Raw genomic sequence first — 18,467 nt, forward strand, 5'->3', positions numbered from 1 at the left:
AAGGAAAATGAACATGTATGGAAAACTTTGTTTCTACAAAAAGTCAATCAGTAAAATACAGGAAAAGTTGAAATAAGTTGTGGAAAACAAGCAAATAATGCTTTTTAAGGGTAACTAATAATGAGGAGGAAGAGAGAGAGATGAGAAACATAGCATCCAACTGTTGATGGTATGTTCCTTTTGGGAGGCAGGTTACGGGGCAAGAGGCCACATATTTATTATCTGTATGGGGACAGTTTGAAAGTGAAAGGTTCAATGTTAATAATTATGCCAGAATGAGAGGCATATGCTGGCAGTGTCAGGCAAGGTCGCCCTGATGGGACTTGGGTTTGAATCCAGGCTCTAAAGTTCTAGATACATTAATTATGAGATACTTTCATTATATCATGTTTTTCTAAAATGTTCCATTTTTGTCTGGTTTCTTATGACATGTGCAGTTTTTGAAAAGTCAGTAAAGATTTAAAAAATATGGATAATGTGACACTTGTGCTTTAAAAACATTTAGAAACTAAAACCATTTTGGTTTTTAATCAGTGCTACTACTTCTATTTTTTTTTTTTAAGATTTCATTTATTTATTTGAGAGAGAGGGAGACAGAGAGACAGAGATAGCAACAGAGAGCACAGGCAGGGAGGAAAGGGAGACACAGGGTCCCCACTGAACAGGAAGCCTGACGATGTGGGGCTTGATCCCAGGACCCTGGGGCATGACCTGAGCTTAAAGCAGATGTTTAACTGACTGAGCCACCCAGGCAGTTATTGCCCCAGTGCTACCACTTCTTGAAGCAAAGTGCCAGTTGATGGCAGTTTAAGCCTTATACTTTTTTTTTTTAAGATTTTTTTTTTATTTGTCAGAGAGAGAGAGAGAGAGAGAGAGAGAGCACAAGCACAGCATGGGTAACGACAGGAAGTGGGAGAAGTAGACTCCACACTGAGCAAGGAACCCAGTGCAGGATTCAATCCCAGGACCCTGGGATCTCGACCCAAGCCAAAGGCAGATGTTTAACAGACAGAGCCACCCAGGCATCCCTAAGCTTTCTACTTTTATAGCTTATTTTCAGTTGTTCATTCAGTTTGAGGAATATTTATTAAACCCATTTTGTACATCAGATATTTATATTACTGTTTCCTTTAATTCTTCTTCTTCTTCTTCTTCTTCTTCTTCTTCTTCTTCTTCTTCTTCTTCTTTTTTACAGAGTAAGATAGTGAGAAGGCAGAGGGAGAGGAAGAGAGAATTTCAAGAAGACTCCCTGCTGAGCACAGAGCCCAACTTGGGGCTCTATCTCACAACCCTGAGATCATGACCTGAGCCAAAATCAAAAGTCAGATGCTTAACCGACTGAGCCACCCAGACGCTCTCCTGTTAATTCTTACAATGACCCTATGATGTATAAGAGTTTTCAGTCCAATTAAAAAAATATTACCCCCAAATCCCATGGCTGGTAAGTCACAGAGCTTGGATTCAAATCCAAGTTCAGTGCTTTCCCCCTTATTTTAATGGCTATTTTGAATATTATTCAATACAGGTTATCTTCACTCTTTGAAATACATGCTTAAAATATGTGCTGCATTCTTAAGTGTGTTTCTGATTATATTTCAGGGCCAAATTATTTCCATAGAAATGTACCTCTAATTTTATAATGATATCAGTGGGGAAATAAAAGAGGTAGTATGGAATTTTGCTCTACTGCCAACTCCATGGGAGGGATAAAAAAATTATAAGCCTAGGACTTGAAGATGGAAAAAAGTTAGCAATGTCATAGCACTATTGTTATCAAAGTAAGATATGGAAAAGTAGAAAAGCACCTTTATTTCTAAGGAGATTTCCAAGGACCCTGAACTTTATCACCATACAGTTCATTGTAAAGTGGAGGCAATATAAGACAGGCAACACCCTGTACCTACAAAAGACTCTCATTCATGACTCAAGTCCCAGGAATATTGTTATAAGTGACCTAACTTACAAAGAAAGCACAATGAGATTTTATGATGAGGATCTTATGTCTTTTTTACACATTCGGTTATAAAATAAAGAAACAATTCAGGTCATTGTACCCAGTATTAAACAAAACGGGTCAGCAACACATAGTAGGCTGTGTAGCCATGTACAACAACCTTGCACCACTGTTCAGGGCAGGAAGCAAGGATAAATTATGCAGATAGGTTATGAAGTGGTAACATTATTTGTGCCTTTTCTTTTGGCCCTGGCGCTCAAGTTCCCCATTACCCGCTCCTTTGAAACGATTCTACTGAAAAATGCAAAATAGCTCAGTCCATTCATTTTCCTTAAGTTCCCTTAAGATAAAACACCAAAGCTGTAATTTGCTAATCATATTTCATCATTCCTGACAATCGCTGCATAGAGTTATGGTTGGTGAAATCGCTGAGCGTCTGCATGGCTGTTACTGTATGAGGAAGGCCCGTTTTGGCAATGGGAAGTGTGTTGATCAAGAGCAATTCATAAGACTGCAGATTCCATACAGAAACGTAGGTCCTGGTAGAGATTTATTTTTATCCTATAGCAGTTCTTGATTTTTTATGACAACAATAAAGAATATTGACCTAGATGTTTAAAACAGTGGATAATCCACCTACTTAGGGAAAGGTTGTGGGAGTTGGATAACAAAGATACTCTTCCTTTTATGTGAGTCAGAGGGGTGACTCCAATTTGAGTGGAAAAAGTTTCTGTTGCTGACTTAGCAAGGGTCCAATGGGCATTATTGCTGAGTAGTCAGGGCCATGTGAATCATGGAACATGTCTAAGCTATGATGCTGATGATGTGGTTGCCAATCACGAAGAATTCATTATTCAGAAGAATAAATGATATTTATGAGCCAAACCATTTTGCTGAATGTTCCCAAAATACATAATACATTTCAGTTAATCTCCACACCATCTTAAGAGGTGGGTATTATTATTACCTCGATATTATAAAGAAGGGCGCTATGGCTCAGAGAGGTTAAAGTCATTTGCTAAAGTCATACAATGAATAAATGGCTGAAGACCTAAAATCAGGTCGCTGGTCCCTGAGCTCATTGCTACCTTTGTTAGACTACACTGCTTCTCCGCAGCTGGGTATGCAAACGAACACTTAATGCCGGATGATTGGCTTGTCCGACATCAGCAGATTTAAGCCTAGGTTAGATTATCAGGCACGAAGAAGAAGAGGATCGACCATTTTTGGGTCAACAAATAGTTTGCATCTCATTCTAGAATTCCTATACAAAGTGTGAGCTCTTGGTGGTAGCTTGTCTGAACCTCTGACTAGGGGCTCATGCCTAGTCTTTCCCAAGTGTCCATGAGCTCACTGGTCCACCAAACCTCTATGCCTCCATCGTGGTGTGGGAGACTCACTCATCACACAGAGAGGTAATGAATAAAACACGAGCTTCTCTTGACAGAAAAGCCTTTCTGTGACCTCTCTGCCATGACAGATTCTCTCCTGGAGCACTTAGGTTTGTGTCTCATCTTTGCCCTTCCTTGCTGAGGAGCCTTAGCCAGACCCCTCACGCATCTAAGCCCAGCTGAAAAATAGCCAGCCTTATAGGTGTCCTTATAGGTGTCCCTATAGCCTTATAGGGAGCCAAGTGAGATGGTGCAGATGAGAGCAGTCTGGACGTTATCAAACGCTCTCCAGACTTAAGATGCCAGGTATCTCCTCCCTAATGGGGCCAATTACCCTGTAGATACTCACTTCCCAGTGAGTTGCTAAAATATATGAAGATGAAGTAACATTAGGATCTGGAGCTATTAGAGGGATTCTAATTCCAGGGGCAGTGAAATTCTTGCCCTGGCAAAGCAGGGACTCTCTTCTTTGCTTCCACAGTGTCTCATGTCTCTCCTATCTTGTTTGTGGAACGAACCCCACTGAATTGTGAACGTCTATTTACATATCTGTTTCCCCTCAAGAACAAGGAGCCAGTCCTAGCCCTCCTTTTATCCATTGTATTGACATTCAACCTGCACCCAACAAGCACTCAGTACGTGTTTAATACTATGGGTAATATTTACTGAGCATTTACTCTGTGCCACTGACTTAAGCACCCAGCATCTGGCAATCCATTTCATCCTCCTGACAATAAAATTATCCTCATTTTATCGATCGGAGAAGCAAAGTTCAAGGATATTAAGTAACCTGCCTGCAGTCATGCAGCTTGTAAGTGGTAGATCGGGGATCTGGCATGTGAAGCTAGGTCTTCTGATTAGAGGCCGCTCTTAACCACTATATTTTCCTGCCTTTAAAACATTAACACTCTTTGTAGAAAACTCAGACAATCAAAACAAAATGTAGCTAAGAGAAAAAAATATTTATTTGATTATGTTATATATAAACATAATTCTACTGCTTAGAGGTAACTACCCGTAGCATTTTCCCTCATCCTGTGGGTGGTGTTTTCATACCGTTGAGCTTATACTGTACGTGACTTTATAACTATTTTTTACTTTTACCATCTTATCATTATTTTTATGATAAAAATAGCCTTCTGTACAGGAGAGGATCATCGTTTACCCCAACACTCCCCCATAATTGGGCACTCTATTTTTCCCTTTCTCTGTCAAGTGATTCTGTGATTAACATTTTGGTGCACAAATCTTTTGTCTGGGTTGTATTTTTGCCTAGTTCGCGGAGAAGGATATTATGGAGATTTTTGATGCACACTGCCAAACGGCTTGCTGCGAAAATGGTACCAACTACATCCCCACCGGCAGGATCTGAGCGGGCCTTAGATGTCGGGCAGGAGGTTTTGGAGGAGGGGCGCGCAGAGATTGGAGGATTCAGAGGAGGGAGACAGCACCGGGAAGCAGTGAGTTGCCTACTTCAAAGTGTTCAGGGGGGCTGGCCTTTCACCCACTTTGGGGAAAGAAGCCAAAGCTGCCTGAAGAAGAAGTGGAATTCTATTGTCTCAGGCCGCACCTCCACCATCTGAGGGTCCCGACAACCCCCTTCTTGCTCAGTGTGGCCAGTCCTCGGGCCTCCATTCATCAGCAGGACGATGTTATTGTCTTACATTCGACTGAAGAATAATGAAACAAGTTTCAAAAGCAAGGCAGCCCATCCAGAAAATATTCTTAGAGTTGTCTCCCCTTCTGTGTGTTTGTGTGTGTGTGTGTGTGTGTACATGCGTGTATGTGGGATGGTGGGAGGCGGCCAGTTAGCAAACAGTTACCATTAAGATAAATCAACTGATCAAAGGAATTGACTCTTGCCTTTTTTGCGGGTTTTCTGGGCTTCGTTTTGTTGGGTTGGGAACACCGCAGTGAATTCAGAGCACCATGCTGAGGCCTTTTCATTAATACCTGGGAGGCTGTCTCTAGCCTATGGCGCTTCGGTAGAGGAATTAGAAATATATAATTCACCAAGTGTCTAACCTCATATCTCGTGCAATCCCAGTTTTAATTATCCAAGAAAAGCATTTACTTTTCCTCGCCTTCATCTTGTGCTTGGAGAGGGTCTCTTGGCTTTCCCCATTTTTCCCTCCCTCCTTCTGTTCTCTTTAACTCTCTAGCAATTATGTCTTGACTGCAGGGCACTCATATTTCCATTCAGGGGCTTCATTTTTATTGTTTGTCTTCACAATAACTATATTCACCTGTTTCTATCTCGGCTTTTTTTTTTTTTCTTTTAAATCCCAAAGATTCAGTGTGCATGGCTTACCTTGGTCACAAGAGGAAAATGACCTCTAGTTATGTCAGAGCAGAAGACCTGGCCACAGGGGCAACAGCACCCATGGAGGCCGCAGATTATTTGCAGTCACAAAATTGTATCACTTGACAAACAGAATAAGGACCCACTTGAGAGGACTAGTAGACTTCTCCTTGGGTCTGTGAGAGCTCTCATATTGGCAAGAAGCATTGTTATTAAAACCATGGGTTTCAGAATCAGATAAACCTAAATTGAGGGCTGGCTCTATTTAATAGCTTATGAACTTGGCAATGTTTTCTGAGTCTCAGTGGCTTCATCTGTGAAATGGGTATAATGACATTTACCCCGTGGGGGTGGCTGGAGGACTTCAATGAGATAAATCATGTAGACCACTCAGCACAAGACCTGGCCTGTGTGCTTCATGAATGTTGGCTGCCATTATTTCAATAATTATTCTTATCATTGTTATTATTTGCTTGACTTATAAAATGTCTCACTTGCTCTATCCTCTAGTAAGGATTGTTTTCTTTTTCTTTCTAAACGTAGCCTCTATTTTTCTGGTTATTTCAACAGATGAAAGGGAGGGGATAGTCTTTCCCACAACAGTTAATTGTGATAAGAATTGCACGTTTGATGTATTTCTCCTCCTTTTGTAATTGTTTGGGAAACAGCTGTCTGTTTCCATGGCTTGCCCAGTAGTGTTTGATTATGAGGTTAACTGATCTCTAAATGGATAAGGAGGTACACAGAGACACCAGAGAAAATATTTATGAAGAAGAAAGCATCTCAGACATAAATATGTATCTAGCTTATAATAGAGTTGTTCAAACTGGTGCTTTGCACTGCCACCTGGATGCATGGCTGAGAGCTTGCTGGTACATTTTTACTCCCACATGTTCTCTCCTATGATGCCTACTCTAAAAACAATAAAATATTAATAATAAAAAAGGCCTTCCTGAGGATGCAGCGTGTTATGACAAGTTGTAGGGCATTAACAGCAATTCTGTGAAATGTAATTTGAGGCATATATTTTCAAAAAAGCCTGCCCCAAATCTATGGCATGCTTGATTCAGATCGGCTGCTGTGGTCAGACGTGTCTCCTCAAATTTTTCCTTTCATTGCTCCAGTTCACTTGCACAATTTTTTTCTTTGCCTTTCCTTCTGTGATCAATTTCCCATTTGCACAGAGCATCAAATCTCTCACAGGCTGGTTTCCTAATACTTGCAGAACTTTCCCTCTTTCTATTCTGTATTCTAGGGAGAAGGGTACAAAACAAGAAGACTTTAAAGTCAGTGAGTGATTTTTCTGTGTGTGGGTGTTTTAATCCTCTAGAATCAAGACCTTCATAAAAAAAAACAAAAGACCTAAATTCTTAGTACTTCTGGATCTTGCACCATTTGAATACATTGACAGCCCATCCACTTGGGCTTTTTCCTCATGCGATGAACTGAGTAGAGGACAATAAATCCACCTGGTTATTGCCCAGAATCCTAGGTTAGGTGTCTGATTTCCATGTGGGGCAATTGGCCTTGCTGGCTTCAGCCATCACAGCCTAGAGAGACTCTGGTCAGGAGCAGGAGGCAAGAGTGTAAGCGAGTCTCATAAAATCATCTCTCCCTATGTGTCACTTCCATCCCCTAGAAAGGATCCCTGAAGAGTGCTTGTCCTTAAGTGGAAGTGAAATGGGTTCATTTTTTTATGCAGCTGTTGGTGGGATTGGATGGAAATAATTGCGATTTTTTTAAAAAAAGATTTTTATTTATTTGAGAGAGAGAGAAAAAGAGCGAGCACAAGTGGGGGTAGAGGCAGAGGGAAAGAGAGAAGGAGACTCTGCTGAGCAGGGAGCCTGATGCGGGACTTAATCCTTGGACCCTGAGATACTGACCTGAGCTGAAGGTAGACAACTAACCGAGCCAGGTGCCCCAAATAATTGCAATTTTCATAAATCTGTCCACTGATAATTTTTGAATGCTCGGTGGTGGGGACAATTCAATTCGTCTCGTGGGTGAGAAATTCTGGGGGAAAGGACTTGCTGGGACAGTTTATAGAAAAAAAGAAGACATTTCAGACTCAGTACTCGCACAGTGTGGTCTGGCAGGAGAGTGCTAAGATGCTCTGCATAAAGAGAAAACAGTCAAGAATAATTAGTTGCCCTTCCTTATTTGATGGTAAAAAGCAAGAACTTTGAAGAGACTGTTGGAGTAATATTATCTCTACTTATTTACATTTCTTTACTCAATACTTTCCTGAGTGATTACTATGTCTCAGGGGCTGCTCTCAGTGTTTCCTGTGTGTTGGTTCACCGAATGCTCACAGTCGTGGCAGGTAGGTGTTATTATCTGCGTTACACGGGTGTAAATGGAGGGGCATTTCACATAACATGAAATGAACCTTTTGAAAGTAGACAGTTCAGTGACATTCAATACGTTCACAAGGTTGTGCAACCTCAGCTTTGGTCTAGTTCCAGAACGTCTTGGTTCCCTTGAAAGAAAATCCTGTATTCATTCGTATTAGTTTTCTAGGGCTTTGGTAACAAAGTACCACAAACTTGGGTGGGCAGTGGCTTAAAAAAAAAAAAAAAAGAAATGTATTGTCTCACCTTCCCGCAGGTTAGAAGTCTGAAATCAAGGTGTCTGTAGGGCTATGTTCCTTCTGAGACAAGGGTCCCCCTTTGCCTCTTCCAGTTTCTGCTGTGGCTTCTGGTGATCCACAGTTTCCAGGTACCTCAGGCATTCTCTGTCTCCACCTTCAGAGGCTGTTCTTCACATTGTCCTTTCTTTCCCTATCTGTGTCTCTACCAGAATTCCCCCCTTTTTTATTTTATTATTTATTATTTTCTTAAAAGGATTTTATTTTATTTATTCATGAGAGACACAGAGAGAGAAGCAGAGACACAGGCAGAGGAGAAGTAGGCTCCCTGTGGGGATCCTGATGCAGGCCTCTATCCCAGGGCCCTGGGATCATGATCTGAGCCAAAGGCAGATGCTCAACCACTGAGCCACCCAGGTGCCCCCAAATTCCTCCCTTTTACAAGGACACCAGTCCTATATTGGATTAAGTGCCATCCTGATCATCTTGTTTTACACTGAGTACCTCTGTAAAAGGTATTTGGTATTTCCAAATAGGGTTACATTCTGAGGTACTTGGGGTCAAGACTTTGATATATCTTTTTAGGGGAACATTATTTAACTCATAATATGCATTAAGGACTGATTTGTCATTTCTCCTGCCATGCCCCCCATCCCAGCCCCTGGCAACCACCAATCTGCTTCCTGTTACTATGGATTTACCTACTGTGGACATTTCATATAAATGAAATCCTACAATATGTGAACTTTCATGTTCAGCTTCTTTCACATAGCACAATACTTTTGAGTTTCATTCAGGTTATAGCATACATTAATACTTACTTCTTTTTATGGCTGAATAATGTTATACTTGCTTTTCAAATGAAGATACGGAGGCACAGAAAGTGCACGTGATGCTTCCAAGATCACACAAAGAGGAGATATCAGAGGTGGGAATTGAACCCGGGAGACCATTTGAAAAGCTCGTGTGTCCCGAAGGAGCACTGCCTCCAAGGAGCACAGAGAGAAAAGAGCACTAGAAGGAGTGCCAGCCAGAGACAAGGAGAGGAGGATGGTGCGTGTGACGTTCCCCAACAGCAAGAGGATGTCCAAGGACATCCTGAGAAGCATGCGTTATATTCAGTTTTGTTTCTCGTTCCCTGCTATGCCAATCTTCTCCATTTTCCCCAAACCTTCCATAAACTTTTCCTTTTCTTATGAAGTATGCTGAGGAAATAATAAAGGATGGCCCCTGGAATGGAGACAAGAGTTTGGAATAAAAAGTGACCTGGAAAATGCAAACCCTGGGTGTTTTATGAATCCGAGGATGTCTAGCAAAGCTATTTTATCCAAGAATTAAGGTAAGGTAGGATCTCAGGGGGCTATTGGATTTGGAGGCAGGCCCACATAGCTTTGTGTAATGAACTTGATGTCACCCAGAAACTTTGCTGTGTTCAATGTCATTCTATTGCCTTCATCATCCAGACTCAATGTATCCTCTTCACCTCCCCTTGGAGGAGTGGATGCTAAAGTCCTAGGGTGACATGAGAGAAAATGTGGAAACTGTTCCTATGCCATGTTGGTTCCAGAACAGTCCAGAAGCTTCAAGAATGGCAAGAGCCAACTTGTCACACCGGAAAAACATGGCTCTCCACATGCAAACAAGACTGGATTTTGATGATATTCAGAAGTGCCTTTCACAGGTGAAGGCAGCATACTGGTTTCCTGGGGTCACCATAACAGTTGCCACGGGTGGTGGCTTCCATAGCAGAAATGTATTCTCTCACAGTTCTGGAGGCCAGACAAGGTGTCCATGACACTGTTTCCTTCTAGAGGGCTCTGAGGGAGAGTCTGTTCCCTTTGGACATCAGTGGCCAGGGATGGTTCTCTCTAAGTGTTGAATGATAGGAGTATCCAATTGTTGCTGCCCCTACTGGCAGCTTGGGCTAGGAGCCTCAGCTTGTGACAGACCCTGGGGTCGTCAGGATAGAGTCATTCAGTCAGAAGGAACATGAGGTGTGTTGGTTCGGTGGATGTGAAGTGTGTGCTGGACACAGAGTTTGAGTAGTTAGTCCCACAGAGGAAGGTAGACAAAATGGTCTGAACACACGTGTAGCCTTTACCTCAGAGTTATAAGATAAACCCACAATCTCTGGTTTTACCTTATTGTGTAAGAATACTGTTTTTCTCTCCTAGCAGCATTGAGCTAAAAAAACAAAGGGTGCAAGTTTAATGAAAAATTAAGTACTGAATATCCTTTACTCGAGAATGTTGGTGATGGATGTGAAACCTGCACAGTGGTTGTTGACATTTGCCACCAAACCCGGGAACTCTAGTAACATCACCGGCCATAGTTAAACCCAGAAAATGAAATCTTATAAAAAAAATCACCATCTAATTAAAAAATGAGCAGCTATTTTAAGATAGTTATGCCTAATGATGATGATGTCACATGTGCTGTTGTGTGTCTGGATCATGTTGGAAAGCATGACTTTTCAGTTTAGGTAAGATGATTATTCTTCTAAGTTGATTTCGCTTTTTCATGTGTACAAAGTGATAATTATTGGTGGGATGGCTCCAGTAGCAGAAGAAGAACATCACACATGGTTAAAATGATGTGGTTTTATTTCTGTTTCTTCGAGAGAAAACCAGTTAATATAAATAATGGTTTGATTGTTTTTCTCCCTCAGTTAGTTCATGGACTCAAAGTAAAGCTTCTGGAAGTTCATTCTGTCAAAGACATAGCATCTGCCACTATTGTAGTTTATCACTTCACTTAATAATGATCCAACAATGGGAGATGGTGGTAGTACTACAAATCCAGTTTTTGGTGGAGCTGAGCATCATGAGAGAAATAGTGTCATTACTAAATTAAGAAATCCGTGGAGCAGAAATGTATTTGGAATTAGATGTAGTGCGTTCATAGTTCATAATTGCATCCAAACAAGCTGTGCTAGTCTACCAACAAAATAGAAGCCATAGTTGACAGACATAAATATTTTTATTTACACACAGAGAAGCAAAACTACAAAATATTTGTAATGGAGCTGATGTCAAAGCGGAAAAGTGCTTCAGCCTGACAGAACAAGCTTTTTCTTTTCTGTAAGTTCCTAAATTTTAACAATGTTTGAGCCTCTAACGGGCTACTTTTGTAAATCAACTCAAACATACTACAATATATACTGATGTACCCCCCGCCCCCGTGAACAAATAAGTCCTCTAAATTTTGTTTACATTTTGTTCAGAGTCAGTTGGTAATCTTGAATCAAGTATTTGTGGAACAATCTGCCAAAAGATTTTGGTTCTGGAAGCTTTTCGTAAAATGTAATCATTGAGAACAACATTCGTACCTACAAAACCAAAGGAAATATTGAACAGATTAAATAATTTGAATTTGAGAGTAAATAATTATGTTTCAAAATATCTCATGACCTTGCAGCATCTAAATTTGGCACAACATTGAAAAGAATCACAGAGAACATATTTGATGAATTTTATCTCATAAAAAATTGGTCAAAGAATGTTTCTCTGAACGACAAAAAAAAAAAAAAGGTACCTGTGAAAAGATTTGGACTTAGATATTAACACATTTCAATAAAGAAAGAATTAGAATTGAGAATATTTTCCATTTATCAGAATTTTTCTTCACTTACCAGTTCTTCACTTACCTCTAGGAGGAATATTTTCTTAATTAAAGATATTGTGGTTAACTGAGAAGTCAATCGAAGGTGTCAATAATTTCAAATTTGTAAACCATAAAATGCAACTTTGAAAAGATAGGCAATTTTATTTAAAAATTAAAAAAAATACTAAAAATATATTCTTTAGAGAGACACCTGTGACATGGTATTAGATATAGATATGACTCTATGATGGATTACAGTGTTTATGAACCGAGAATAATATTCTGCTTTTGCTCTTTATAACTGTTCAGACAAATCAGTCTAAATAATTAGAAATTTTTGGTTTCCTGTGCATTGTGTTTTGCTTGAAATGACTTTATTTATGAAAATGATTTTTAACTAGGACTATTTTATACACTTACTTTTATAATAAAATAAAAAACTTGTCAATCTGGGGCTCCTGGGTGGCTCAGTGAATTAAATGCCTGCCTTCAGCTCAGGTCATGATCTCAGGGTCTTGGGATCGAGTTCTGAGTTGGGGTCCCTGCAAGGAGTCTGCTTCTCCCTCTCCCTCTGCTCCTCCCCCTGCTCATGCTTTCTCAAATAAGGAAAATCTTTAAAAAAAAATAGTCAATCTATAAATGCATACTTTAAAATTCATACTTTTATTTGTCTCTTACTTTCAAAAATTATATAGTTATATAGTTAAAACAGATGTCTATTTTGACTTTGTGTGTGTATTTTTCTTTTAAAGAGAGAGAGTGTGAGTGAGAGGGTTGGGAGAGGCAGAGGGAGAAAGGGAGAGAATCTTAAGCAGGCTCCACATCCAGCATGGAGCCCAAGGGGGGACTCGATCTCACGACCCTGAGATCATGACCTGAGCTGAAACCAAGAGTTAGATGCTTAACTGACTGAGCCACTCAAGTGTCCTGTGTGTGTTTTAACATTATGGACTCATTTATGACTTTGAATGATGATCCATAGTCACTAACCCACTTCCAGGTTACTGAATGCCAAGAAGAGAAGGTCACCTATGAATTCCCAGGTTAGGAAATGGATGTGCTTTGGGTAATCACTGGTCTTCCTCCTTCCCCAGCTCCCTTGACTTCTTTTTCCCCACAACCACACAGTAGCACTGGCTTCCATCTCTCACTCAGGTAACTTTTCATTTGGTAAGCAAACATTAAAAAATATATTTATTTTATTTGAGTAATTATATTTGGACTGAGTTTATGTCTTTAACAAATCATTTTGTTGTTTATTTACATTACAGTATATAGTTCCTGTCCAGGTAGAGGGAAAATGTCATTCTTTCAGTACGCCAGCATACTGCATACAAACACACTCACTAATGAGTTCATTAGGAGTCAAATAATTAGGTAATTGGTGTTTTAAATACCTCATATCATGCAGAAATCCACAGCGGGTTGTTTTATAGGTGACTGAGGAATTTGGGTGACATAGGAAAGACATTAGTGCTTTTCTCTTTTATGTCACTATGTTAGCTGACACCTCCATCACACCAAGGGACTTTTTAAAATGCCAGGCACTCTTTTAGGCTCCGGGGATTTAACAGTGAACACATGAGACAAAGCCTTTGTCCTGATAGAGCTTACCTTTGGTAAAGGGAGAAGGACACGAAAATAAATAATATAAAATGTGTCAGGTGGAGATGCGTGCTGAAGAGAAAAATAAACAGAGGTGGGGACACAGATGAGAGAGGTGCTGTTCTATGTAGTCGGAGAACATCTCCATGGTGTGGTGCAGAGACTGGGATGAAGTTGAAGAGAGCCAGTTGGATATGCGTGAGGAGGACAGGCCAGCCAGGGCCGAGGTGGGAGGAGGTCGATCTGCTGGGCCTGAGGAAGAGTAAAGCATGGCTGGGAAGGAGCGAGTCATGGGAGGAAAGGAGATCAGAGGTTGTGGTGGGAAAGATCTCAGAGGGCCTTGGAAGCCAAAGTAAAGACTTTGGAATTCATCCTCGGTGAGATAGGGAACCACTGAAGGTTTTGCATGGTACTTGCAAAGGATCATTCATTCTGGCTATGTTGTAGAGACCTCACCCCCGCCCCCCCCGGCACTGTGTGTGTGTGTGTGTGTGTGTGTGTGTGTGTGTGTGCACGTATGAGATGGGAACCAGAAGAGTGCACATTGGGGAGATCAGCGAGAAGGCTCTTGCAATGGCCCCGGCAACACATAATGAAGGCTTAGACTGGGTTGGTCCCACTGGAAGTATGTTTGAGAGCAAAGTTGATGTGGTTTCTGAGGAGAGGGAGGTAGGAGAAGCTTGAAGGCATTGGCCTGGATCTACCCAGAAGGGAGTCATCACTTACCGAGCAGGGGAAGACTGGCAGAGAAGCAGGTTGGGGTGGGGTGGAGTTGGGGAGCCACCTCTTAAACTGGAGATGCCTCTCAGACGTCCAAGGGAAATTGTAGTGGTTGGGTACTTATCTGCCTGTGCTCAGTTACTTCACCTGGAGATTGGGGCTGTCTTTATTTTATTTTATTTATTTTATTTTTTAAATTTTTATTTATTTATGATAGTCACACACACGCACACACACACACACACAGAGAGAGAGAGAGAGAGAGAGAGAGAGAGAGACATAGGCAGAGGGAGAAGCAGGCTCCATGCACCAGGAGCCCGATGTGGGGTTCAATCCCGGGTCTCCAGGATCGCGCCCTGGACCAAAGGCAGGCGCCAAACCGCTGCGCCACCCAGGGATCCCCTGGGCTGTCTTTAATACCTAGTTGGCCTGCTATAGGATTGCTGTGGGGACTGAGTTGCCAGGTGAAAATATCTTGCCAGAAGTCATGGGAACCACTCAAAGGTTATTGTTATGAATATTTGTGATTTATTTGAATTTTCTGAGAAAATTCATACAAAAAGGAAAAAAAAAACATACTTCAGGGCAGTAAAGTCCATTCCTAGAGTCTAAGAATTAGAGCCAGAAGTGATCTTTAATCTCCACTAGTGCAAACCCTAGTTTCATAGGTGAGAACACCATTGGATGGCCAGGGAGCCTCGCAGTGAGTATGGTTCAGAACCCATGGCCGGTGTTTCCAAATCTTTCTATGACATAGCGCTACCCATGGAACACTATAGTTTTCCCCTGGGATCCCGATTTTGAAGGGTGTTTGCTAAAAGCCCAAGACGATGAACATTTCTCAAGGCTTGTAACAGATTTAATCTTCAGAGAACAAGGAGGGCAGAGGAGCCTGGAAATAAAAAACCTTGAGTGAATTTCCATTGTGCCTTGTTTGGAGGATGGGGTGTAGGCAGCAGTGCTTTAGTGCCTCACAACTCCCAGGTGACCAGGCTGCTGAGGACAAGGCCTTGACTTGCTCAGTGGGGTGACCCACCTGTGAGACCCTCTTCTTTTGTTATCCAGCCTCGTCAGTCACAGGGACTCGCTCAGCCAGGGGGAATGGCAGATGAGATGGATGTAGCCACTGTACTTAATGCCCCTGAAGCATGGCTGTCTCTAAGATTCTCTGTATTTTGTCTTCCAAGAAGCATCCTTTCTTCCCAGTTCACTGATGTCTTCTCTTCCCCTCACCCCCAACATCCAGCTTAATGCCGCTCAGACATTACAGCACGAGTACATACTTGGTATGTATTGTCTGGAGACAGTGATTAATACATAATTAATTCTTGAGCCCTTTTGATAGCTTGAAGTTTCTACAGAGAGCCCTTGTGGTGGGCCTGGAAGTGAGTTCATTGGCTCCTTTTCCATTATGGCCTGTAGCAGCTGGGAGTGCTGGCAGGTTGAGGGCTGGAGTATTCCCAGGGCTTTCTAGGTCTTCCCAAAGTCGGGACTTCTCACTAGCTCCTCAACCAGAGGAGATGACCGAGCTCTCCCCTTGCCTGAGAGCATGCACTCAGCCAACAGTGCAGATGGATAATAGGGAGAGGTTCTTGCCTCTCTTGAAGGGTCTACCCCATCCTTTGGTCTAGCCTGGGCACCTGTGGTCTAGCCTGGGGTGCATTGGGGTAAACTGGGCACTGGGCCATAGGCCTGAGGCAGTGCAGGGTGAGTGTGAGAGACAGGGTGGGGGGGGGCAGGCTCAACTCAGAGGCTGCACCAGTTTCCCTACCCCACATCCATCCCCCATCCCATCTCCCTTGGTGGAAAAGGCTACTTTTGTTTGTAGCAGGAATGTTATACACTCCTGATGAGCCAATGAGATGGAAGAGAAGCCCACAGAATGGGCTATTTCCATTAAATAATTATTAATCAATTATTAATTTCCCTATTAATTCCCATTAAATGGGAAAGTTATTGCTTTCTCAATTAAAAAAAAATCATAGGGCACAGAGTAGGATTTTTGATCATGGAACTGAAAGTCCCATGCTAAGGATGGTGAGGCATAAAGACACAGGATCCTGGGACTTTGGTGACACTGCAGACATGCCACACCAATTCTTTACTGGGACCTACTGCTAGGCGAGGAAAAGCCATCTGCCCCCGTGTGACTGAGCCACTTGTATGAGAGGTTGGTTCCAGGTGGCTGAAAGCAGCTCAAACCACTGACTGCTTCTCCTCGCTTCAGCTAGAGGCTTAGCTTTGCCACTCACCTGCCACCGAGCCCTAGGATAGCACTTAAACCCTGCAAGACTCAGTTTCCCCATTTCTGAAATGAGGACAATAATATGTTCCCTGTAGGTGGGTCCTGAGAGTTCCAGAGACTTCTGTGAGCCTTGAGCACTTTGTGGGCTTCTGCTGTTGTCGGAAGCCAGTAGGCTCTGCCCTCTTGGGAGTGGTGTGGTTTGATGAGGTAGTTATGGGCGGTGGGAGCGTTTAGAGCGGGAGACAGTTGAGTCTCAGAGAACAGGCCAAGAGCTGGGAAATCTTGGAGGAGGATCTGTCCAGCCACCAGGAAGGAGAACCGAAGGTGTGAACTTGCTTGAGGCTAAGGCTGGCTCAGCTAAGTTCCCTCAGGCATTTCTTATGAGGCAGGAAACCAGGGCCTATGTGTGGGTGGCCTCGGTGTGCAGGTAGGTGTAAGTCTCTGAGTGGTTGCAGCTGGTGAGAAGTAGGGACCTGAGGCTGCAGGTAGGTCCTCCTGACGATGATGGAAGAAATGTGTGTCAGTCAGTGTGTGCCATGTTGGGCCTTGGGCCATGGAAGGTCAGCAAGAGATCTTTTAAGAAACGGAAATCTAATTTTTCACTTTCTTGTTTTAAAAACCCTTGGCTGCTCTAGGCCTATGCCCAAGAGCATTGGGGAGTGACGGCTAAAGGGTGCAAGGTTTCTTTTTGGGGTAAAAGTTCCCAACTTGATGGTGGTGGTGAGCACAGAGGTCTGTGAATCTACAACAAACCATTGGACTGTGCACTTCATGTGGATGAATTGTATGGTATCTGACTCATATCTCAGTAAAATGATGTAAAAGAAAAATAATGCTTTGCTAGTTTCTTATTGTCAACATGTCAACAAGAGCTTTTCTGGAATTGCCTTCTGTTGGCTGCTCTAGTCTGACTGACCACTACCTACCTGCCCAGGAACATCTTTTTTTTTTTTTTTTTTTTTTTTAGACAGGGTGCTGAAGAGAGAGTCCTAGGCAGGCTCCACACCTAGCATGGAGCCCCGTGCGGGGCTTGATCTCTCCACCTTGAGATCATGATCTGAGCTGATATCAAGAGTCAGAACTGTAACCGGGTGAGCCACCCAGGCACCCCTGCCCGGGTGCATCTTTATCTCCAGTCACAGGGAAATTTTTGTATTCCTCTGGCTGCGTCATGTGGTTTCACGCCTCTGTTGTGATGCTCGTTTCTTCCTCTTTATCTAATGGAATCCTAGCTCTGGTCTTGAAAACTTAAGCTCCACCAACGTTGCTTTGGGAGAGCCTTTCCTGATGTTGATTATTCCTCATACTATTTGTTCATTTAGCTGTGGACCCCCCTGCCAGCCCGCAGGCACCTTGCAGGTGTGGACTATGTTGGAGTTGACACCGTGTCTCTAGCCAGTCGGATTCCAGAGGACGTGGGGTGTAGGCAGGGTGCTATCTGGGCAGGGAGGATTAGTCCCTAGCTAGGCTGGTTTTGTTTAGGATTGCCTTGACACCGGGGAAATAAAATGCAGACCCTCAAGAGTTTTATCATTGTTTTTACATTTTCTGCCATTTCCCCTTGGGGCTTTGTCCTGCGGTTACCTGCTCCCACCCACCCTGCTTTGGTGACTCTTTACTGTAGGGCCTTGCATATACTATGTACTTTGTGAATGAGTCAGGGTGGCTGTGTCCCGAGGCCAGGCAAAGGCTGGGATGGAAGGATTGCCCTAGGAAATGGCCAGAACAAAGCCATGCTCAACAGACCTTGCCATAAAGAGGGAGGCTGAGGACCTGTAGGGAAACCTGGCAACTCCAGGAAGTCGGCCAATTCCAGGTTTAACAAAGGCAGGAAGAAGTCAGATAGAAAGGTACATGGTAACTATTGTCGCTAAAAATGCTCCCCTTGTGCCTTTCTTCAGCGGCTTTCCCTGTAGATCATTGGTCAGTTTTCATTGGTCTCCTGTTCTGGGAACTTCCTCCCCTCCCATCGGCTACAAAGGCTTGTGTTGGCAACGATTCCACATCTGGAGCTTCTAAGAAAAGCAGCTGGTTTCCCCTCTCACCATCTTCAATTATCG

This window comes from Nyctereutes procyonoides, unplaced genomic scaffold, assembly GCF_905146905.1.
Source record: "Nyctereutes procyonoides isolate TBG_1078 unplaced genomic scaffold, NYPRO_anot_genome, whole genome shotgun sequence".
Lineage (NCBI taxonomy): Eukaryota > Metazoa > Chordata > Mammalia > Carnivora > Canidae > Nyctereutes > Nyctereutes procyonoides.